Source organism: Belonocnema kinseyi, chromosome 8 (assembly GCF_010883055.1).
Source record: "Belonocnema kinseyi isolate 2016_QV_RU_SX_M_011 chromosome 8, B_treatae_v1, whole genome shotgun sequence".
In the NCBI taxonomy this organism is placed as follows: Eukaryota; Metazoa; Arthropoda; class Insecta; order Hymenoptera; family Cynipidae; genus Belonocnema; species Belonocnema kinseyi.
The window spans coordinates 140,465,032-140,472,224 of NC_046664.1; the positions used below are offsets into that span (position 1 = coordinate 140,465,032).

The 7,193-nt window shown below is 39.1% G+C and overlaps 1 protein-coding gene across 8 annotated transcripts in view; it reads right to left on the minus strand.

Moving 5' to 3' along the window:
* LOC117178232 (mRNA export factor) overlaps window positions 1-7,193 on the minus strand; it is a 180,509-nt gene that overhangs the window by 149,559 nt on the left and 23,757 nt on the right. The gene's annotated exons all lie outside the window — the stretch shown is intronic.

Here is a 7,193-nt window from a genome sequence, read left to right on the forward strand (position 1 = left end):
TTTCTTCTTCAAATGCGGTCGTTTTTCGGGGATTTCGATTTTCAATCGGTCCAATAATGATAAATAGTATGCTCCGGTTATGGTTTTACCTTTTTCAAGATACTCCACGAATATTATGCCATGTGCATCCCAAAATACGGAGACCATAACCTTTCCGACCCATTGTTGCGTTTTTGGACGCTTCGGAGCACTTTGGCCGGGTGGAACCCACTGTTTTGCCTGTTGCGTTGACTCAAGAGTGTAGTAGTGGATCCAGGTTTCATCCATGGTTATGAATCGGCGCAAAAACTCGGTCGGCTTACGCGAAAATAATGCCAAATTCTGCTGGGTAGTTGTCACACGAATTCGTTTTTGGTCCACTGTGAGCAAACGCGGCACCCATCGCGCGCAGAGCTTCTTCATGCCCAAAACTGAATGCACGATATTGCCCACACGTTTCAATGATATGCCTACAGCATTAGCTACCTCTCAATTTCACTTTGGGATCATTCGACATCATATAATGGATTTTTTCGACATTTTCTGGTGTAGTGACCTCTTTTGGGCGCCCAGATCGTTCAGCATCAACTGTTCTCGTACGGCCACAATGAAACTCGGTAAACCACCTATGAATCGTTCCAATCGACGGTGCAGAGTCCGGGTAATACTTATCCAGCTTGGCCTTGGTCTCGGATATCTTTTTCTTGCGAATATGAAAGTGTTTGATCAAAACTCGAAACTCAGATTTTTCCATATTAAAAAAAAAACTCGGAGGTTAATCGCTTCTCAGTGCTGTAACTTTTAAATGCGTAAACATAAATGGCTGAAGTTTTGACAGGCGTCATTTGAAGGATCAAGCTCGACGAAAATGGTGCACATTAGTGAATACTGATGCCATCTCTTAGAATTTTCAGGTACTTATCAGACTGCCTAGTATGTTTTGCCCGAAAAACCGATTGCATCGGGTTTTCGCATCATATTATAAATATGCAAAAGAAAAGGAAAGATAATTGTAAGGGCAAACTTAATAATTTTTATTGATATTCCATCAGTTCCTATGGCGATCAATTTGATTTTAAGTATTTTTTTCAAAAGTATTTCAGGTGTGATGCCATCGAAAAAGAAGTCAGGATCATTAAATTTTAAATTTATAGGGGCAGTTGAAAATGACGATGATAAGTCTGGAACTGGGAACGTAAAAAAAGTCTTTAAAAGATCATTAGGCGGAAAATTACTATCTATAGATTCGTGCTTGGGCGGGATTAGGTGTAAACGGCTAAGAAGATGCCAAATATCTTCTTTTTTGTCTTTATGTGCAATCTTGTTATAATTGTATTGATTAAACGCATCTCTAATCTTAGTTTGAACTAAGTTCCTGAGTTTACGAAATTCAGCTAGTATTATACAGCTTTTTGTTCTTTTTGCAAGTCAGCGCTTGCCATCACGTTCCCTCATCAGATTTTTAATTTCAGAAGTAATCCAGGGGGCACCTTATTGAAGTTTTTAGGAACGTGTAGCGGTGAAACTTTGTTGAATGCGGAGACTAGATAATTAATCAGAGCGTCAATTTTATTATTTATATCCGTATCTAGTAATATTTGTTCATAATCATACGTCATTAAGTGTTCGTGGAATGCATATTCATCAATATTAGAGAGATTCTGCAAATTTAAATTATAGGAAAATTTAAAGGTAATGTTAATTAAGTTGTGGTTAGAGAGAAAAAGGATTGCATGTTGTTCGTGGGAGACAACCTTTCCAATATCGTCTACAGTCATTTAATCAATACAAGTATTGGACAATTTTTACGTAAAAGTTTGCACGTAGCCCTGAAGTTAGAGAAAAGCTCGCGGTCCGTCTGATTGCCTAAAGTCTTAAATCGATAATGAGCAGCTCTCTTTTAGGCAAGCATATTAACTTGTTAAAGTTAGGAATAAGTGAAAAAATTACCGATTCAAGCTATGTACCATAGAAGGCATTAGGTGGTTTATAAATTACTCCCACTAAAACACTATCAGAAGTTGACTTAACATACCATTTACATAAGAATTTAACCCACGTACATTTAGAATGAAGCCCAGAATTTCAATTTCCATTTTTAAAAAATCATATTTATTTGGATTGACTTTCATACCTCAGTTTTACATGTGTAATATATGCCATCAATATATACCTCTGTATTAGGTATGTCTTTTATAATTTCGTATAAAATCTTCTGACATTCAGATGGATTTAATGCTATACCTTCTGGTAGTTTTTTATATCTAAATAAACGCTCCTCTGTAATTATCGTCAATGCCTCACTAGTTTCCTTATCTACTTCAAATTGCATAAATGCATGTACCAAATTGTAAAGTTTGAAATATTTTTTCTTTCAGTGGAATCGGACGTCGTTTTATCAGTCGATTGGTAGACGTAGGTAATTTAATTAAAGTACCAATAAGCAAATAGGCAACACCTATTTTACCAGTTTTAAAATCGAATGGACAAGCTAACATTTTTGGAAATTTGAAGCTAACAGTAAATCCACAAATACTAATTTGTGGATTTACTGTTTGACCGATCTGGGCGCCTAAAATAGGTCACTACACCAGAAAATGTCGAAAAAATCTATGATATGATGTTGAATCATCCCAAAGTGAAATTGAGAGAGGTAGCTAATGCTGTAGGCATATCATTGGAACGTGTGGGCAATATCGTGCATTCAGTTTTGGGCATGAAGAAGCTCTGCGTGCGATGGGTGCCGCGTTTGCTCACAGTGGACCAAAAACGAATTCGTGTGACAACTTCCCAGCAGAATTTGGCATTATTTTCGCGTAAGCCGACTGAGTTTTTGCGCCGATTCATAACCATGGATGAAACCTAGATCCACTACTACACTCCAGAGTCACCGCAACAGGCAAAACAGTGAGTTCCACTGGGTCAAAGTGCTCTGAAGCGTCCAAAAACGTGACAATGGGTCGGAAGGGTTATGGCCTCCGTATTTTGGGATGCACATGGCATAATATTCGTGGACTATCTTGAAAAAGGTAAAACCATAACCGGAGCATACTATTCATCATTATTGGACCGATTGAAAATCGAAATCGCCGAAAAACGACCGCATTTGAAGAAGAAAAAACCTCTTTATCATCACGACAATGCGCCTGTTCATTCATGCTTAGTTGCACAAGCAAAATTGCATGAAATCAGCTTTGAATTGGTCCCTCAGCCACCGTATTCACCAGACCTGGCCCCCAGCGACTATTACTTGTTCCCTAACCTGAAGAGATGGCTCACTGGTAAGCGTTTTTACTCAAATGAGGAGCTCATAGCTGAAACTGAGGCGTATTTTGGAGACCTTCCGATCGAGTACTTTTCGGACGGTATCAAAAAGTTAGAAAATCGTTGGACTCGCTGTATCGACCTAAAAGGAGAGTAAGTTGAAAAATAAAACCGACTTTGGCCAAAAAAGCGTCCCCGTGTTTCATTTTTCAGGGACTTATCAGACTGCCTAGTATATAGACGATGTCATGGTTGCAACTAAAACTCTAGAGGAACAAGTTGAAGTCATGACAGAAGTTTTTAGAGTTATGACAGAAAACAAAATGGAACCAAAATTAGAGAAGTCTTTCTTTTTGTATACCGAAATCGAATTTCTAGGCTATGTGGTTTCCGTGGATGGAATTCGACATTCCAAAAAGTGTCTCGAGGCAGCAACCACAAACAGTGCAACAACTTCAAAGATTCTTAGGCTTGTGTCAGTACTTCAGAAAATATGTTGAGGGTTTCGCGATTATAGCTAAACCACTTTACGACATTTTGAAGAAAGACGCAGTTTTCCTTTTCGGCGAGTCGGAGGTAAATGCATTCGTGATTTTGAAAGGGAAAATGACTGTCAAGCCCCTATTGGCAATATATAATCCTCGCGATCCTACCGAATTGCACTGTGATGCCAGCTCCGTTGGTTTTGGCTCATTTCGATTGCAGCGGAAGGAAGAACGGCGTTTTCATCCTATTTTCTTCTTTTCAAAAAGGGCCACCGAGTGCGAAAGCAAGTACCACAGCTTTGAGCTCGAGACGCTTTCCACTGTCTATGCCCTTCGTCGTTTCCGAGTATACCTTTTGGGAATCGAGTTCAAAATTGTAACAGACTGCAACTCGCTCAAATTAGCTATGGAAAAGAGACTTTTAAATCCTAGAATTGACAAGTGGGTGCTAGAGATCCAAATTTTCAGTTATAAGCTTGAGCACCATCCGATAACCCGTATGCAACACATGGATGCTCTAAGTCGAGCTTTTAACGTTTTAGTGATAGAAGACAATCCGTCCTAGTGGCAACTTTCCTTGTCTCAGGCCCAAGATCCAAAAATAACTGATATACGAAAACTATTAGAGGAGCGTCAGCTCAAGTCTTTCAAAATGCACAATGGCGCCGTGTATAGAGAAAAAGGAGACACTCTGCTTTTTGATGTGCGTCGAATATGGAAAAGCATGTACTGTTCAGATATCATAATCAAATGGGTCACCTGGGTTGTACAAAAACGAAAGAGATTATTAACAGGACCTATTAGTTTTCAAATCTGTCCAAGAAACATTCATTTGTCATCATTGATGCGTTTACTAAGGTTGTAAAATTGTATGCGACAAAAACTACTTCGAGTCGTGAGGCGATAGAATGCCTGAAACTGTATTTCCAGAGCTAAAGTAGGCCTAATACTCTGATCTCAGATAGAAGTACCGCCTTTACCTCAGCCGGGTTCGGCGATTTCATGCCTGAGAACCACATTAGACACATTTTAATCGCGACAGGTTCTCCTCAGGAAAACGGACAGGTGGTGAGAATTAATAGAACGATGGCTCCAATGTTAGCCATTTAACCGACGCTAAATCTGGTATACACTGGTATAAAACTTTGAAAAGCGTAGAGTACTCCATCAACAATACCATGAATCGAAATACTAAGTCGACACCAAGTCGTCTGTTATTCGAAGTTGATCAACGCGGCGAATCATTTGACGAAATCAAAGAATTTATCGAAAACCATGTTCAAGAAAATCCTCGCGATTTATATTTATTCATATGAACAGCGCAAGAAAATACCGATCAAGCTTCAACCTACAATAAAGAATATTGTAACAAGAAAAGAAAGAAAGCGCACGAATACTTTTTGCTATGGGAAGCAAAAAATATGCGTCTTTGTATTAATCCCGACGATCTTTAACAATGTAATTGATCTCAAATATGTTCGAACAAGCCTAGAGATAGAGATCCGAGACGGATTTATGTCAGGACGGCCGAATTGTAGTGACCAAAATGAAATATAGGGGGCACCACGTAAGGCTGCGAGCGAGCGCTGGACATCTTTTACTTGTACGCCCGAATATTCATTGTCATCCAAAGTCTCCTTCATGTTGTTATATTAATCTGACATGATGAGAATTTAAGATTTCAATTAAAACTGAAGACTAAGGGATTTCCTATCCCTCGAAAAAACTTCAAGTGAAAATAAAATTCGATTAAAAGTCGTCTGAGTTATACTAAAAACCTTTACATTTAAATTATAGAAAGTTTCGCAAGCAAGGATTGATTTCTTTCTTCTGCGCAAATTGGTTGTAAGCAGAGATAGCTGCATGCTTAGGATGCAAACGTTTTCCCTTTGAAGTAACAATGTTACCAGTAATTGAAAATAATATTTCGCTTTGCACTGATGAGGCTTGTACACCCCAGTATCGAGACGTTGCTTTCGCTACGAGTGGAAATCTTTCTTTACTTCTATTCCACAACGTGTGTTCTCAGTCTTTTTTTTATCCGCCATTTTGTTTGAAGCTTTCAAATTTTTTACTAATAACGTATAATAATAACACAGGCCAACATGGTTTTGTTGTTGGAAAGTGGATGGTCATTTCCGAAGTAATTTTTTACGTAGATTCCGAATGCGGTGTCAGAATTGGCCGATCACGTCAGGATTTTAAGATATCTGAGGTTGAGTACCAAAAAAATGGCGTTTTTGGCTGAGAGTTGCAGAGTTTAATTAACATTTTTCTTTGACTTTGACTTTTTATTTGACTTTTTTTGCCATTACACTCAATCCCGCTATGAATTTTGCTTTATTTAGTACTATTTCTCATCAGGATTCAATTTATTATTATTGTTCTGGGTGAGACTGTTACAGCCCCTGACACCTGGGTGATCTGGTTGCGTCCCCTTTTAAGCCTTAAGCGTGATTCCATAACCCTCTCCATAGGGAGAGGACCGCAGCCACCTTGTTGGCCGATATTTCTGACTCACTGATGCAGTAACTACCTGTGAGTTGCGTACGCTTCCCTGCATTCGCGGGCAGTGACAAAGGATATGAGTGGATGTCTCATTATCATCTCCCCACAGACGGCATAGGGGATTTTCTTCAAGCCCTATCTTGTGTCTGTGTCAATTTACTAGATTGCTCTTAATTGTTTGTTTTTTGACTGTCTATTAATTTTTATCTGGACAAGGTATTAACCCTTCATCGTGCCTTATTTTTTAGAAGAATTTAATTTGATCTTTTGGTTAACAACTCGCTCTAACTATCTATGAAATAGACGTTATCTATGGATAACGTTCACCATAAACAGAGAAATGCCCCGGGCTGATAGAGCATTCTCATTAAACCATACAAACTCAAAATGGCCGTACCTTTGATGGAATAACAGTGCACGTATACCCCAATAGTTTGTATATGCTGCCGGAATTTAAAAGTAAAGTAAAGTATAAATGCTGTTTGTCATATAATGACGTGATTATTTAATCATAATAATAATAATAATAATAATAATAATAATAATAATAACCCTACCGAAGGTATTCCGCGTTGATGTCGCGGTAGTGCTTGAGCTCTCCTCTCATGACTTTGACGGCAATGTTGGAGGTAGCATTGCTACTGACAGGGTTTCCCATGCCAAATAGGCTGATAACGAAGAGGAGAGGGACTAAGTAGAACACCAAAACCCATCAATGAAAAATGGAGAATATATTAAAGATTTTGAAAAGCTTGTCGCTTCCCGAGGATCGTCGGGGCGCCCCTGGAGCCACCGCTGGGGGCCACAGCATGCGAGACGATGGCGATGGTGAGCTGCGAGATGGTCAGGCAGATCTCACTAATCAAACAGCTGACCAGCAAGAACATCTGCGATAAACGGTAAGCAGTGGAACATCAACTGTGCCTGCTGAGGATGCTTTGGCTAGCACTAGCTGTT